Genomic DNA, 17,441 nt, shown 5'->3' on the forward strand with positions numbered 1-17,441 from the left:
CCTCCCACCTTCCCACCTGCATTAGGTGTTCTTTTTTTTTTGTAATTTATGTTTATGTATTTATTTACTGTTTGAACTTATTTATTCTACGTATTTATTTTTTTGGCTGCACTGGGTCTCTCATTGCTGTGCACGGGCTTTCTCTAGTTGGCGGCTAGCGGGGGCTACTCTTGCTTGCGGTGTGCGGGCATCTCATCGCGGTGGCTTCTCTTGTTGCGGAGCATGGGCTGTAGGCACGTGGGCTTCGGTAGTTGAGGCTCACGGGCTCTAGAATGCAGGCTCCGTCGTTGTGGCACATGCGCTTAGTTGCTGCACGGCATGTGGGATCTTCGCAGACCAGGGCTCGAACCCGTGTCCCCTGCATTGGCAGGCGCCACCAGGGAAGCCCTAGGTGTTCTCATATAGAGTCTAAAAACAGAGAGCACTGAGAGAAGGTAGTGGTTATTAAAGGCTCAGGATCTAAATTCTACCTGTCTCTACACCCCTTCCCAGCTGTCGATTTGACCCCATTTTTCAATGCTGACCTCATTGTTCAACTTTTCTCTGCCGTCTGTATACTCACCTTGAAAACTTGTTTCTGTGATGCGTTGAGCAGACACAGGGTGGCAGATTGCAGAGGTGGAAGCTGGTGGTCGGATATTTGTGGGCTGAATCTCCTTCAGTCCCATTCCCATTTCTGGTTGCCCAGAGGCCCTACTTCCTGTGTGTGACGCCGAGCCGTAGGATTGCGGGCAGGAGCCAAGTTCTCCATACAGTAAAGACCCCAGTGTGCCTTGGTTATAGTAATATACCTGGCTTCCTTCCTGGCAGGGAAGTGACAGGCGGCTATGCCCCTGATTTGTCCGTGGGCCTCCTGATCCAGCAGTTCCCTTGGCTCTGCCCCTGTCGTCAGCTGCCCCTAGGATAACTCTGAGCCCTAGCCACTTCTCTGGTAGATTTCCCTATTCCCCCACTACAGTCACACCTGAATAAGGCGACTCAGACCTTTCAGAGATGTGTCCTGAACCTCTTGTTTTCTGAAATACCTATCTGGTGGTTGTGAGACTTAAGGCCAGCGTCCCCGAGAGACTTTTTCTATTTCTCCTAGTAAACCTAGACTCCTCTTCTGTCACCTTCAACTCTACTCCAATTGTGTTCTTTCAACCCAGACCTCTGACCCTGCTTTTTACTTCTGCCATTTCATCCTCACTCCTGCTTCCTTTCCTAAATCCATACGTCTCTTTTGGCCTTCCTAGCCCTGGGCCAAGTTCCTTCCTCTTTGCTCAGTTTTTCCCCCTTTCCTTCATTCTCCCATCCAACTTTCAGTCCTTCCTTTCTCACGCCCCAGTTAGCAGCATCTGAAAATTCGAAAGGTTTGTTACTCGTCTATTAATTGTATTCCATTTACTTATTCAGTTCTATACCTGTCTTACCTGTGTATGGAAGAACAGCTGGTAGCCAAGGTGGCACCAAGAATCCTAGCAGCTCTCACTTGACGTATCCGTAGTAGTCGGCAATTTCCATTTCGTTTTCCCTCTCGGTGAAAAATTGCAGCTTGCCCGAAGAGGTGTATCTGGCAGCATTCTCCCGTTGTTGTTGAGCCCGCCTCTTCATGGCCTCTCGCTCTGGCCTCTGCTCTTGTTCGATGGGCTTTGACATGACTGGCTCAGGCACGTTGGGTTCCCTCCATGGAACTCGTTGCTTGCTGAAGTCTTGGAGTAGAAATTGGGTTTGGAGCTTGGGTGGGGCCTGGCGCTTATTCACAGCAGGGGGAACAGGCTCCCGCTGGAGAGGAGGGCCAGATGAAGTTTTGGAGGGTGCAGGCCTAGGAGCAGCAGACTGAGGGACACGAGGCTGGGTGTGGTTGGTCCAAGCCGGTTGGGTTGGGTTGGTCACAGTTGGCTGAGCTGGTTTGGCGGGGCCTGGCAAAGAGGCAGGAGCTGGCTGGGATGAATTGACTGCAGCAGGTTGAGCTGAGTCAGTAGAACCAGGCTGGGCATGGTAAGCCCCAGCAGGCCGATGTGAGGCCAGAGACTGGGGCCTCCGAGGAGCGGGTCGAGCTTGAGGCTTGTCCCAGGCAGAAAAAGGCAGAGGTATCAACTTGACCTTCCCAGGAGGAGGCCGCTCATACTGGGCTGGAGATGGACACTCTGTTTCAGCACTGCTGTCTGGTTTCTGGGCTTGGACTTGCGTTTTCTCAGGACCCTTCCCCTCACGTGGGGTATGCCGCCATGGCTGGATAGCTGGGGGTGGCTGGGGGTCTTTGGGGTTGCTTGACTTTCCCAAGAGCCGACAGGAAGAGAGCCCAGTTTTCGTCTCATTCTTCTTCCCCAGCGCATGAAGAACCTTCACAGACTCCAGCATGCGCACGCCAAGGGAGGTTCGAGGCTTTTGAAAGCTCTGTTGGAGAAGCTCAGTTTGGTGTTCCTTTCGCTTCGTGTGGGGGATTGCTGGCTTCTCTTCTGCCTTGACTTTGTTCCCTGACTGCTTGTTCTCTTCAGCCTTGTTTCTCCCTCTGGTCCTTTTGGTCTTTTCCTGCCCGTGGCTCTTAGTTTTGCTGATCTTTCTGGATGCAGCTTTCTGAGGTTTGCCTTGAGAGTGCTTGGCCGTGTTCACAGGAGCCCTGTCACTGACTGCAGCGTGGCAGGTAACCACTTCTCCCCCTAACAGGCACTCTGGATTCTTTGGCTGGATTTTGGCCTTGGGAGCGCCACTGATAGGCTCAGAGGCTTTCTGTTTGTTCTTCCTGGGTTGATCAGAGGGAACCTTTATGACACTTGGCTTTTCCTGCACCTGATTCACCTTAATGGCTCTGGTGTCTTTAGCTTTGATCACGTGGGGACCTTGGGATTGATCAAGCTCTTTCAAAGGATTAAAGAGCTGGGGAAGGTGAATATCCTCCGCCAGTGTAGTAATGTCTGCAAGACCACTGCTAGGTTCAGTCCCATTTTCAAGTGTCCCTAGGTCCTGACGACTCCGGCTGTTCTCTCCCAGATCAGCATTTTCAGAACCAGGCTGCTCCTCTTGGCTGAGGGGATCGGTGCAGGCCAGCGGCTGGTGAATATCAGGGATTCCTAAAGGGAGTAGTGGAGGATCTTGGTTCTCTGTTGGGATCTGGTAGGCATCCAGAGGCTTTGAAAGCTTGGTTTTGATATCATCCACGTGCTTACTCTCTATTTGTCCCTGGCTTGGAGCTGGAGGCAGGGCCAGGAGACGCCTGGCACTCTGGACTGGAGCTGTCACTGAAATGTCCCCAAGTTCAGATGGTGGGTTACTCTCAAGTATGTGGCTGTTTCTGCTACTGCAGGACTTGGGGAGTTCTTGACGTTGTGTCACACAAAACGTCTGGCTTGGAGGTTGCAATCCCAGGGAATTTTTCATCACCAGGGGGGAGGTCTCCATCCCTACAAAGGGATCAAGGGAGAAGTCAGTCCCTGGTAAGTGAGATGCTCCCCCTAAACACCAACACAGCAGTCATGTACCTTTCAAGGGGTTCAGGGGCAAGATGGGCAAGGCATTTCTACTAACTCTTCTTAAGGATCATGGACAGTGCCCTATGCTACGAGGTAAGCGGTGACTGTTGTAATTCTTACTGGTGAGCCTTTCCTGTCACTGATTCTCGGCTCGCTTTGTATTTCATAGGACTGTTATAAGTCCAATACAAAATGAGTCTTATTTTTAAAAACCTGAAATGTTTTACAGAGCCTAGCATATTCTCATATAGGGTCCTTTCCATTCTCCCCACTCTCCCGAGAGGCCAAGAACACGTCACACCATGAACTAGGAGAGGGGGTAGAGCCCTTTCTGATGAAATACATCAGCAAAGACAGAGTCTTAGCCTGCTTGCTCTCTGGACAGGATCTCGGACCACAAGGTCTTCAATCCTGGTATAAATGAAGGAAGTGAGGACAGTTCAACTGGCACTCTCATAACAAGAGTTCTGAAACACCTTCCAAAGAGACTATAGCAGTAGATGAGGGAAGGGAGTGCTACAGTGTGGCAGTACAGGGGGAACGATCGGCTACAGCAGTGAAAAGTGTGGTACCGATTGGTGTGCTCTCGGGGTTCTTGTACATGTAGCATAGATGACCTCTACAGTGGCCCTCCCACCTTCCCACCTGCATTAGGTGTTCTTCTTTTTGTAATTTATGTTTATGTATTTATTTACTGTTTGAACTTATTTATTCTGCGTATTTATTTTTTTGGCTGCACTGGGTCTCTCATTGCTGTGCACGGGCTTTCTCTAGTTGGCGGCTAGCGGGGGCTACTCTTGCTTGCGGTGTGCGGGCTTCTCATCGCGGTGGCTTCTCTTGTTGCGGAGCATGGGCTGTAGGCACGTGGGCTTCGGTAGCTGAGGCTCACGGGCTCTAGAATGCAGGCTCCGTCGTTGTGGCACATGCGCTTAGTTGCTGCACGGCATGTGGGATCTCCGCAGACCAGGGCTCGAACCCGTGTCCCCCGCATTGCATTGGCAGGCGGATTCTTAACCACGGCGCCACCAGGGAAGCCCTAGGTGTTCTCATGTAGAGTCTAAAAACAGAGGGCACTGAGCGAAGGTAGTGGTTATTAAAGGCTCAGGATCTAAATTCTACCTGCCTCTACACCCCTTCCCAGCTGTCGATTTGACCCCATTTTTGAATGCCGACCTCATTCTTCAACTTTCTCTGGCGTTTGTTATACTCACCTTGAAAACTTGTTTCTGTGATGCGTTGAGCAGGCACAGGGTGGCAGACTGCAGAGGTGGAAGCTGGTGGTCGGATATTTGTGGGCTGAATCTCCTTCAGTCCCATTCCCATTTCTGGTTGCCCAGAGGCCCGACTTCCTGTGTATGACGCCGAGCCGTAGGATTGCGGGCAGGAGCCAAGTTCTCCATACAGTAAAGACCCCAGTGTGCCTTGGTTATAGTAATATACCTGGCTTCCTTCCTGGCAGGGAAGTGGCAGGCGGCTCTGCCCCTGATTTGGAATCTGAGATGGTGTTCCCTGAGCAAGGCTGGCAGAAAGCGATGGATGTAGAGGGACCATGTTCTTGGCGTCTGAAGTTTTATCATACTGGGCTGCCAGAAACATGGAGGAGGCAGCTGTGTGGCGGTCAGTGAGTGCCAGAGTAAAGTCTCCGAGTGAAGAAGAATTCTTTTCAGTGCTTGCTGTGATGTCCCACTCAAGAACACCTGGATAGGAAGCAGCTGAAGTGGAGATCTGGCTGTGGTCCGTAACTCCAGATAACATAGTCGTGCTAGAATGTTGGTAAAGGTAGGCACTACCCATGAGTGTCTGGAAAGGGGTACCAGTAGCCGATGCCGAACTGACGGCAGGGGCAGAGACTCTGGAGAAGTTGCAGACACTTCGTGTTAGGGAAGTTGCATTGCTCACCACAGGAGGAGAATGCTGCAGAGAATTTAGAGTTCCACGTAGAGATGGATGTTGGAAATTTTCTGTAAGAACAAGAGGGTCATGACAAACTCAGGGAGGTTGAGAAATTCTCACTACGTTTGAGGAACGGCATCATCTGAAGGTTCTTGCTATCAGGACACCTCTACTATCACTACTTCCTGAGAAACCCAAAATCAGACAGTTGATGATGGCTGTAAGGACTGAGCAGTTTTCCACTCTTCTCTATTAACTGCCTGTGCTCCCAATCTTGGGCACAGACGGGCAGAAGAGCCAAGTGGTGTGGTTCAGAGATTGTTCTCTAGGCTGGAAGCAACCTTCTCCCTGCCCTGTCTTTCCCTTCAGCCTGCACTCGTATTGACTTCTATGCTATTTCCTAGACTGGAAGCATTTTAGAACTAGGAGGCCCTTAGAGAACTTCGATGTTCTCAGTCTCATTTCGTGAGTAAGGAAACTGAGGCTCAGAGAGGTCGGGTTGACTTGTTCAAGTTCTCTCATTATGTTAGTATCATTACCAGGTTTCAGAACCTAAGTATCCTGACTTCCTTGCCAGGACTCCACTCTGAGCATGATACTGCCAGAAAGCAGGAGAAACAGAACTTATAATATAGGCATTTTTTTTGTCCATTAGAAAACAGTACGGCTATTACCATTGTCGTCTTCAGTGTCTCCCTTTGCTTGTGCAGTTCCCACGCTATTACCTAGAGGTGACGTACAGCTCAGTCCAACTGGTGAATTGAAAGAGTCATTTTTGCCCTCTTCAAGCCTGGTTTCTCATCCTACCTCAAAATGATTACCCGAAAGTGGATTTCTTAAGTGCTTTTGGAAAGGGAAAAGTTATCTGATTCCTTCAGATTACTCATCTATAAAGTGGTTATAACACCACCACCAATAATAATAGCAGTAATAATTAATAGATGAATAAGCTGATCTATTGCGTATGGTTTATATGGAGGAAGATACAATAAGTTCTAGAAAGACAAAGAAAAATCATGACAAGCATATTACGTTAACGAAAAAGAAATCCATAGATATTAATGAAAACTGGGGTATGTGGCAAGTATCGAAGCCTAATGAACTTACTAACAAATGGCATTCTGTACCATCCATGCAACATTATGAAAGTGAATTTTGCCCACTCTATTTTAGTGAATACTATTAACCAGAAAACACGATGGAGGTGATAGAGGTGAATGAATTCCTAGCCAATGCATACAGACAGAGAAGGTATGTCAGTAAAAAATGCATAACAAGCAACAGAATGCAATAAATGTGCATGTATAGGTAGCCACAACACACATAGACAAGTATTTCAATGAAAACCGGTACGAAGCAGACGGCAAAATAATAAGTGTAAAAGAGTTTCATTATTGTGCTCCTTCATATTTTTACCCAGCAAGTAAGAGGTATTAAGCCTAGGAGAAATATATATTTCAATGAATATAGCTTATATAATAAGCAGAAAGGAAGCTTAAAATGTATCAGGAAGGTTTTTGGATTTATCCTAGAACTTAGATTAGAATCATCTTCAGCATCCAAGAAGATGGCATCCCAAAACCTCAAAAAACCATCATGCCTAGAATCCCATTAAAAAAGATTTTCAAATGTAAGAAAATCCACAGGACTCCACAATATGGTTTTCGATAAACGTGGATGTTTGTTTGTTTTGTTTCTTTGGCCGCGCCGCGTGGCCCTGGCCGTGAAAGCACCGAGTCCTAAGCACTGGACCGCCAGGGAATTCCCTAAGTGGGGGGGAATTAGAGATGTGGGGCTTGACTTTTTCTTCTTCTTCTTCTTCTTCGGTAGCTAAGATCTACAAGCGAACGATGGCTGTTGATCAGTGTGCTCTCTGTGTTAGGAAGGAAATAACTGTAAAAATGAAAAGCAGCCTTGCCTTAGAACCTACATATCACACAAAGGAAAATAGTCCTTCTGATTCAATTTAGAAGATATCACTTAAAATGTTGAATTGGCGAAATGTCTACCTAGTTTAAAAATTAGAAAGAATAAAACACTGAAAAGCAGCCCCCTAGATAACCACTGTGGTTGCTTGTTTATAGGAGGCATCATTTCTAAAACGTATTTCTAAAACGTTTATATTCAAAACTGTCAAGTGGCCAACTGTATTCAGAGAGGCAATAAAAGAAAGAAAACGGAGTATGACTTTTCTGATAAGCTGCCTTTCCTGGCGATCCCCTGTTCTGGCCTTACTTTCCTTCTTCGTCTGTTAATGTAAGGGTTTGCTACCATCAACTTGGTTTTGCCCTGCTCTGAGCAGGTTTCCCTCTGTGCTGTTTCTGCTTTAATTGAAAATCTTTGGTTCCCATCAGCATTCCATTGCAAACTCCGTTTTTCTTGAGAGCTCCTCTATGCTTTCCCTCTTCATTCTTACATTTTCTCCCATCTCTTGGTGCCTGTTGGCCTGTGCTAATGAAAACCATCCTAAACTTCCTTACGCTCGACTCTGTGCCTCCCTGTAGAGCCCAGTACTCTCCATCCTCTCTCCCTATTCTCTCTTTTCAACTAGTCGAAATCCTAGTGGAGGGAGACCATTAGAGATGAAACATCTTGGTATATATTGCTAGTTTTCTATGTCCCCTGGCTTTTCTACGTTTCTGTTGAAACACTCTTGAGAAGTGTCTGATTTCGTTTTCTACATGGGTACCCTTTAAGGCTCAATACTGGAAAAGAAGGGGATCAGAGTGATCAACCCAATGTGGTATCCTAACGTAACAGTTAAGGAAAGCAACAGGCTTTGTGAGACAGCCAGTGATTTGTCCAAAGTCACACAGATAGTAAACGTCAAAGTCAAAAGTGAAATTAGGTCTCCAGACTTGTAGTTCAATACTTTCCCTCATTATTCCATGCTATTTTGAATCTCCTACTCAATTTAGGGGCAAAAGAAATCGAACGCAAAACTTTCCAAAGTTTCTTTTCTTACCTGACATGGTCAGAGAAGAGGAAGCATCCACTGCAGGTACAAGGGATGAGGAGACAACACTAGAGGATGTCTGAGTGGCTGCAGCTGAACGGCGCACGTGTCCAGTACAGAGGTCACTGGTTACTGGTCCAAACAGCTCCACGGAAACCCCAAGACTCTACCAAGTGGTAGTAGGTTTGGTAGGAGAGTGATGTCACAAAGCAGGCAGTTGAAAGGTATGAGAGAGCCAATAGGGAGGTCCGATCCCCAACAGGAAGGCGGGCTTGGGTGAAGAGAGTGTAGGAGAGCTAAAACAACACCTGAGTTTCTGAGCTCTGGGGAGGAAATCCTAGAAGACAGATTTACCTCCCCCAGGCTCTTCCATTAGGGAAATCATTGCAACATTTCTTACAGACGTTCATTAATACACTGAACTAAGAGTTACTTACATTCTACAGAGTATTCTATTTTATGTATCATATACTTAGAGCTATATAGATCTTATTTAATTAATAATCCTTAGGAAGGAAAGAGCCATCTAGTTTGAACTATTACAGTTGTTCTGAAATCATATGTGTCTAATGAGTGAACTGATAGCAGCTTTTAAGGAGCCAAAGTAGGGATTAAGAAGCTCTCTTTGTAACTTGGTTCAAGAGTAGGGTGAAGTTTCTTGAGTGTACCTTGTGGAGAATGTTGTGGTCCAAGGCTCTTCTCTTTTAGTTTCTTCTCCTTGACTCCTACCTTCCTTGGGCTGGGCTAGGCTGGGGGCCAGGTTGGACTTGCGACTTAACATTTCTCTTCCGCTTTCTCTTTGTTTTTTTTTCTTCCATTATGGGCATTGCTTCGAGGACAAGCCTTGATCTTGCATTGGACGTTACTTCCTGTCAACTTCCAGCAGCAGGAGTCTTCTTTTCAGTGCTTGATGCCTCACGAAATAGACTCTGCCCGTTGGCAGCAAATACCAGAGAGCTAGGAGACAGAGCTGGTTGCAGACCTTTCCTCTTCCAGCCTTTGGTTGCAATTGTTTGGCCCGTAATTTGCTAGCTCTAGTTCCTTGGGCCACACAGGTATCCTGCCATCTCCAGCTCTTGTTATATGTGAGAGACATTCTGAACACTGTCCCTTTTTCTTTGCACAGAAGTATATACAGTGTGGCAGTTACTGTAATCTCCTCCGCCTTGCAAACAGCCACTCTAGAATCTTGGACCTCTAGGACTCTCTGTCTTGCATGCTTGGGGGCAAGGCCAAGCAAAATGAAGAGGAGAATAATTAGAGAAAGAGGAGGACGTTGGTGGAGAATTGGGAGCAGGTAAGGTGAAAAGGGCACAGGAGAAAAGAGATGCATGTAGACTTTTTGGTTTCTGTGGGAAACAGGTTGACACACTTGGGCCTCATTTGGTATTAACAGAACAGAGAGTTAAAGATCTAAGTAGCTAGATAGTGTGCAGCAACTGCCATGAAGTCTGTACACTGAAGAGAACAGTCTCACATCTAGTTTTCATTTTGTTTTATGTCATAGTACCTTATTTATAGCATTCACTGGTGTGTTTGTAGAATACAGATGTTTTCAAATGCTCTGGTTTTGTCTACATGGTTATCTCCTTGTCCTGTTTGTAAGGAATCCAACATTGTAAGACATATTGCATGTTTTTCTCTTGACGACTGTTGACCTTGAAGCGTCATGAGCTAACTTGAGCTGTTGGATTCTGTGGAGAAACGTTCAAAAGGGTCTGTGAAAAAGGCACTGTGGTGAGTCGCATTATGCACCCGAGCGTAAGGAGCAGATATCTGCCACCAGCCCAGCTTGGCCTGGATTGCCTCTGTTTTAGTTCCCCTGGTCAGTGCTTTTCTCCCTAACCACTCTTGTGACTGTGATAATGTGAGTAAGGGCGGAGTTGCTAATGATCTATGTGTGAGGTAAGCTGGTTTGAGGGAGGAAATCTATGGACCTAGTCATTTTCCTTGGTGGTAAGCTTTCAGGGGTGCAGAGATTGATCTTCCTGGGGCCTTTTCTGGTCCCAGGAAGATATCGCATAGATGGGACCCCCCAAGACACACATTGAATCTTTAGGCCTGTTTTTCCTATGATGAGGTACGAGTTTCTTCACTGATGGGGATGATGCTTATCTGAGAAGAAATTGTGAAAGGTGGTGTAGTGTAGAGGTGTGGCTTCAGCTTTTAAGTTTTCCTCCAGGTTTTTCCCCTAAGCTTCCTACTTCGGACGGCCTACTTACATGATACTAGTAGGTGATGTCCGGCTAACAACTTCCTAAATATACCTGCAAGCCAGATCAGTGTCTCTTTTCTCTGTATTCCCATGGAAGTCAAGAGTCCCGCCGAATTTTCCATCGAAACAGTTGATTTGTGTTGTCTCTAGGAATTCTAAAGGGCGTACCGTTGCTTCCTAACCGGTGTCATTTGGGAGATCCGCCTCTGTACGTTCAAATGATTAATTTTGAGACTTTGCTCATGTGTGCAGTAAACCCTTGAATTCCCTAAGACCTTCCTTTCCTCCATCTCCTACCCCATTAAGCCCGCTTCAGTTCATCTCCTGAATTTCTTTGGAATCTGTCAGCCAGCTCTTCCTCAACTTCCTAATACTGAACTTGCCTGTCTGTTGCGATTAGGTCCTAACTAGTGTCCATATATATCTTGTTTCCTTCCAATCCACTCTTCACACAAGAAACCTTCAAAGCAAGTTGGAACGGTGCTCATAAACATCGCTCACAAACATTGTTTTGAGAATAGAAAACACACTGTTGGCCTTTAAGACTCTGCGTGGTCTAGAATCCTCTCTGCTTCTCTAGTCCCATCTTGTGCCACTTTTGCCCTCACTTTCTATGCTTCAGATACACTGAATTAACCTTAGTTCTCACTCATCTGACAGAAGTCAGTTCAGATACTATTTTTCACTGTGATTCCTAGCATTAAGGAATTTGATTATCAGGTTTTGTATGAGGACTATTTCATCAGGGGTACAGAAGTTCTGGCCATCTCTGGTTTTGGATATCCCTTATTTGTTGAGACCTTTGCGTTGTTTGGTGGCCTTTTGTCTGTTTTCCAGATGGGAAAACAGGAACAAGGGAAGTATAGGTTATTACTAGGTGGGGTTGAACAAGTGGAGCAGCAAACTGCAAAGCAGAAAGAAGAGGGACGTACTATAGAGGGATATGACTTCCATTCTCAAGGCGCCTGCATCCTGTGCAGGGAGACAGCCTAACATAAAATGTGCCTAACAACAAATATATTGACTTCTTACTAAAAATCTCCAGTTCATAGAACCGAGGGGTTTGTACCTTCTCCTTTAAAAGTGATAGTCCTGGGACTTCCCCGGTGGTCCCGTGGTGAAGACTCTGCGCTTGCAATGCAGCAGGCGTGGGTTCAATCCCTGGTTGGGGAGCTAAGATCCCACATGCTGCGCAGCCAAAGAAATTTTTTTCGAACGTTATACTCCTGTATTATTGGCTTTAGTGGTTTCGATTTTGTTTTACTGTTAAGAAGATTTCAGTTTATTTACCGGGAACAAACAACACATAATGTAAAAATAGTTTCCCAGAAACGATTTCCATCATTCTCTTCTTCCCTTTCTCCCGCAGACTGGTGTTTCACCTTGACAAGTTCTCTGTCATTCCATAGGAAAGCTGTCTGGCTTGGAGGTTGCAATCCCAGGGAATTTTTCATCAGCGGGGAAGTCTCCATCACTACAGAGGAATCAAGGGAGAAGTCAGTCCCTGGTAAGTGAGATGCTCCCCCTAAACACCAACACAGCAGTCGTGTACCTTTCAAGGGGTTCAGGGGCAAGATGGGCAAGGCATTTCTACTAACTCTTCTTAAGGATCACGGACAGCGCCCTGTGCTACGAGGTAAGCGGTGACTGTTGTAGTTCTTACTGGTGATCCTTTCCTGTCACTGATTCTCGGCTTTCTTTGTATTTCATAGGACTGTTGTCAGTCCAATACAAAATGAGTCTTATTTTTAAAAACCTGAAATGTTTTACAGAGCCTAGCATTCTCATATAGGGTCCTTTCCATTCTCCCCACTTTCCCGAGAGGCCAAGAACACTTCACACCATGAACTAGGAGAGGGGGTAGAGCCCTTTCTGATGAAATACATCAACAAAGACAGAGTCTTAGCCTGCTTGCTCTCTGGACAGGATCTCGGACCACAAGGTCTTCACTCCTGGTGTAAATGAAGGAAGTGAGGACAGTTCAACTGGCACTCTCATAACAAGAGTTCTGAAACACCTTCCAAAGAGACTATAGCAGTAGATGAGGGAAGGGAGTGCTACAGTGTGGCAGTACCGGGGGAATGATCGGCTACAGCAGTGAAAAGTGTGGTACCGATTGGTGTGCTCTCGGGGTTCTTGTACATGTAGCATAGATGACCTCTACAGTGGCCCTCCCACCTTCCCACCTGCATTAGGTGTTCTTTTTTTTTTGTAATTTATGTTTATGTATTTATTTACTGTTTGAACTTATTTATTCTACGTATTTATTTTTTTGGCTGCACTGGGTCTCTCATTGCTGTGCACGGGCTTTCTCTAGTTGGCGGCTAGCGGGGGCTACTCTTGCTTGCGGTGTGCGGGCATCTCATCGCGGTGGCTTCTCTTGTTGCGGAGCATGGGCTGTAGGCACGTGGGCTTCGGTAGTTGAGGCTCACGGGCTCTAGAATGCAGGCTCCGTCGTTGTGGCACATGCGCTTAGTTGCTGCACGGCATGTGGGATCTTCGCAGACCAGGGCTCGAACCCGTGTCCCCTGCATTGGCAGGCGCCACCAGGGAAGCCCTAGGTGTTCTCATATAGAGTCTAAAAACAGAGAGCACTGAGAGAAGGTAGTGGTTATTAAAGGCTCAGGATCTAAATTCTACCTGTCTCTACACCCCTTCCCAGCTGTCGATTTGACCCCATTTTTCAATGCTGACCTCATTGTTCAACTTTTCTCTGCCGTCTGTATACTCACCTTGAAAACTTGTTTCTGTGATGCGTTGAGCAGACACAGGGTGGCAGATTGCAGAGGTGGAAGCTGGTGGTCGGATATTTGTGGGCTGAATCTCCTTCAGTCCCATTCCCATTTCTGGTTGCCCAGAGGCCCTACTTCCTGTGTGTGACGCCGAGCCGTAGGATTGCGGGCAGGAGCCAAGTTCTCCATACAGTAAAGACCCCAGTGTGCCTTGGTTATAGTAATATACCTGGCTTCCTTCCTGGCAGGGAAGTGACAGGCGGCTATGCCCCTGATTTGTCCGTGGGCCTCCTGATCCAGCAGTTCCCTTGGCTCTGCCCCTGTCGTCAGCTGCCCCTAGGATAACTCTGAGCCCTAGCCACTTCTCTGGTAGATTTCCCTATTCCCCCACTACAGTCACACCTGAATAAGGCGACTCAGACCTTTCAGAGATGTGTCCTGAACCTCTTGTTTTCTGAAATACCTATCTGGTGGTTGTGAGACTTAAGGCCAGCGTCCCCGAGAGACTTTTTCTATTTCTCCTAGTAAACCTAGACTCCTCTTCTGTCACCTTCAACTCTACTCCAATTGTGTTCTTTCAACCCAGACCTCTGACCCTGCTTTTTACTTCTGCCATTTCATCCTCACTCCTGCTTCCTTTCCTAAATCCATACGTCTCTTTTGGCCTTCCTAGCCCTGGGCCAAGTTCCTTCCTCTTTGCTCAGTTTTTCCCCCTTTCCTTCATTCTCCCATCCAACTTTCAGTCCTTCCTTTCTCACGCCCCAGTTAGCAGCATCTGAAAATTCGAAAGGTTTGTTACTCGTCTATTAATTGTATTCCATTTACTTATTCAGTTCTATACCTGTCTTACCTGTGTATGGAAGAACAGCTGGTAGCCAAGGTGGCACCAAGAATCCTAGCAGCTCTCACTTGACGTATCCGTAGTAGTCGGCAATTTCCATTTCGTTTTCCCTCTCGGTGAAAAATTGCAGCTTGCCCGAAGAGGTGTATCTGGCAGCATTCTCCCGTTGTTGTTGAGCCCGCCTCTTCATGGCCTCTCGCTCTGGCCTCTGCTCTTGTTCGATGGGCTTTGACATGACTGGCTCAGGCACGTTGGGTTCCCTCCATGGAACTCGTTGCTTGCTGAAGTCTTGGAGTAGAAATTGGGTTTGGAGCTTGGGTGGGGCCTGGCGCTTATTCACAGCAGGGGGAACAGGCTCCCGCTGGAGAGGAGGGCCAGATGAAGTTTTGGAGGGTGCAGGCCTAGGAGCAGCAGACTGAGGGACACGAGGCTGGGTGTGGTTGGTCCAAGCCGGTTGGGTTGGGTTGGTCACAGTTGGCTGAGCTGGTTTGGCGGGGCCTGGCAAAGAGGCAGGAGCTGGCTGGGATGAATTGACTGCAGCAGGTTGAGCTGAGTCAGTAGAACCAGGCTGGGCACGGTAAGCCCCAGCAGGCCGATGTGAGGCCAGAGACTGGGGCCTCCGAGGAGCGGGTCGAGCTTGAGGCTTGTCCCAGGCAGAAAAAGGCAGAGGTATCAACTTGACCTTCCCAGGAGGAGGCCGCTCATACTGGGCTGGAGATGGACACTCTGTTTCAGCACTGCTGTCTGGTTTCTGGGCTTGGACTTGCGTTTTCTCAGGACCCTTCCCCTCACGTGGGGTATGCCGCCATGGCTGGATAGCTGGGGGTGGCTGGGGGTCTTTGGGGTTGCTTGACTTTCCCAAGAGCCGACAGGAAGAGAGCCCAGTTTTCGTCTCATTCTTCTTCCCCAGCGCATGAAGAACCTTCACAGACTCCAGCATGCGCACGCCAAGGGAGGTTCGAGGCTTTTGAAAGCTCTGTTGGAGAAGCTCAGTTTGGTGTTCCTTTCGCTTCGTGTGGGGGATTGCTGGCTTCTCTTCTGCCTTGACTTTGTTCCCTGACTGCTTGTTCTCTTCAGCCTTGTTTCTCCCTCTGGTCCTTTTGGTCTTTTCCTGCCCGTGGCTCTTAGTTTTGCTGATCTTTCTGGATGCAGCTTTCTGAGGTTTGCCTTGAGAGTGCTTGGCCGTGTTCACAGGAGCCCTGTCACTGACTGCAGCGTGGCAGGTAACCACTTCTCCCCCTAACAGGCACTCTGGATTCTTTGGCTGGATTTTGGCCTTGGGAGCGCCACTGATAGGCTCAGAGGCTTTCTGTTTGTTCTTCCTGGGTTGATCAGAGGGAACCTTTATGACACTTGGCTTTTCCTGCACCTGATTCACCTTAATGGCTCTGGTGTCTTTAGCTTTGATCACGTGGGGACCTTGGGATTGATCAAGCTCTTTCAAAGGATTAAAGAGCTGGGGAAGGTGAATATCCTCCGCCAGTGTAGTAATGTCTGCAAGACCACTGCTAGGTTCAGTCCCATTTTCAAGTGTCCCTAGGTCCTGACGACTCCGGCTGTTCTCTCCCAGATCAGCATTTTCAGAACCAGGCTGCTCCTCTTGGCTGAGGGGATCGGTGCAGGCCAGCGGCTGGTGAATATCAGGGATTCCTAAAGGGAGTAGTGGAGGATCTTGGTTCTCTGTTGGGATCTGGTAGGCATCCAGAGGCTTTGAAAGCTTGGTTTTGATATCATCCACGTGCTTACTCTCTATTTGTCCCTGGCTTGGAGCTGGAGGCAGGGCCAGGAGACGCCTGGCACTCTGGACTGGAGCTGTCACTGAAATGTCCCCAAGTTCAGATGGTAGGTTACTCTCAAGTATGTGGCTGTTTCTGCTACTGCAGGACTTGGGGAGTTCTTGACGTTGTGTCACACAAAACGTCTGGCTTGGAGGTTGCAATCCCAGGGAATTTTTCATCACCAGGGGGGAGGTCTCCATCCCTACAAAGGGATCAAGGGAGAAGTCAGTCCCTGGTAAGTGAGATGCTCCCCCTAAACACCAACACAGCAGTCATGTACCTTTCAAGGGGTTCAGGGGCAAGATGGGCAAGGCATTTCTACTAACTCTTCTTAAGGATCATGGACAGTGCCCTATGCTACGAGGTAAGCGGTGACTGTTGTAATTCTTACTGGTGAGCCTTTCCTGTCACTGATTCTCGGCTCGCTTTGTATTTCATAGGACTGTTATAAGTCCAATACAAAATGAGTCTTATTTTTAAAAACCTGAAATGTTTTACAGAGCCTAGCATATTCTCATATAGGGTCCTTTCCATTCTCCCCACTCTCCCGAGAGGCCAAGAACACGTCACACCATGAACTAGGAGAGGGGGTAGAGCCCTTTCTGATGAAATACATCAGCAAAGACAGAGTCTTAGCCTGCTTGCTCTCTGGACAGGATCTCGGACCACAAGGTCTTCAATCCTGGTATAAATGAAGGAAGTGAGGACAGTTCAACTGGCACTCTCATAACAAGAGTTCTGAAACACCTTCCAAAGAGACTATAGCAGTAGATGAGGGAAGGGAGTGCTACAGTGTGGCAGTACAGGGGGAACGATCGGCTACAGCAGTGAAAAGTGTGGTACCGATTGGTGTGCTCTCGGGGTTCTTGTACATGTAGCATAGATGACCTCTACAGTGGCCCTCCCACCTTCCCACCTGCATTAGGTGTTCTTCTTTTTGTAATTTATGTTTATGTATTTATTTACTGTTTGAACTTATTTATTCTGCGTATTTATTTTTTTGGCTGCACTGGGTCTCTCATTGCTGTGCACGGGCTTTCTCTAGTTGGCGGCTAGCGGGGGCTACTCTTGCTTGCGGTGTGCGGGCTTCTCATCGCGGTGGCTTCTCTTGTTGCGGAGCATGGGCTGTAGGCACGTGGGCTTCGGTAGCTGAGGCTCACGGGCTCTAGAATGCAGGCTCCGTCGTTGTGGCACATGCGCTTAGTTGCTGCACGGCATGTGGGATCTCCGCAGACCAGGGCTCGAACCCGTGTCCCCCGCATTGCATTGGCAGGCGGATTCTTAACCACGGCGCCACCAGGGAAGCCCTAGGTGTTCTCATGTAGAGTCTAAAAACAGAGGGCACTGAGCGAAGGTAGTGGTTATTAAAGGCTCAGGATCTAAATTCTACCTGCCTCTACACCCCTTCCCAGCTGTCGATTTGACCCCATTTTTGAATGCCGACCTCATTCTTCAACTTTCTCTGGCGTTTGTTATACTCACCTTGAAAACTTGTTTCTGTGATGCGTTGAGCAGGCACAGGGTGGCAGACTGCAGAGGTGGAAGCTGGTGGTCGGATATTTGTGGGCTGAATC

This window comes from Balaenoptera ricei, chromosome 13 (assembly GCF_028023285.1).
Source record: "Balaenoptera ricei isolate mBalRic1 chromosome 13, mBalRic1.hap2, whole genome shotgun sequence".
NCBI lineage: Eukaryota > Metazoa > Chordata > Mammalia > Artiodactyla > Balaenopteridae > Balaenoptera > Balaenoptera ricei.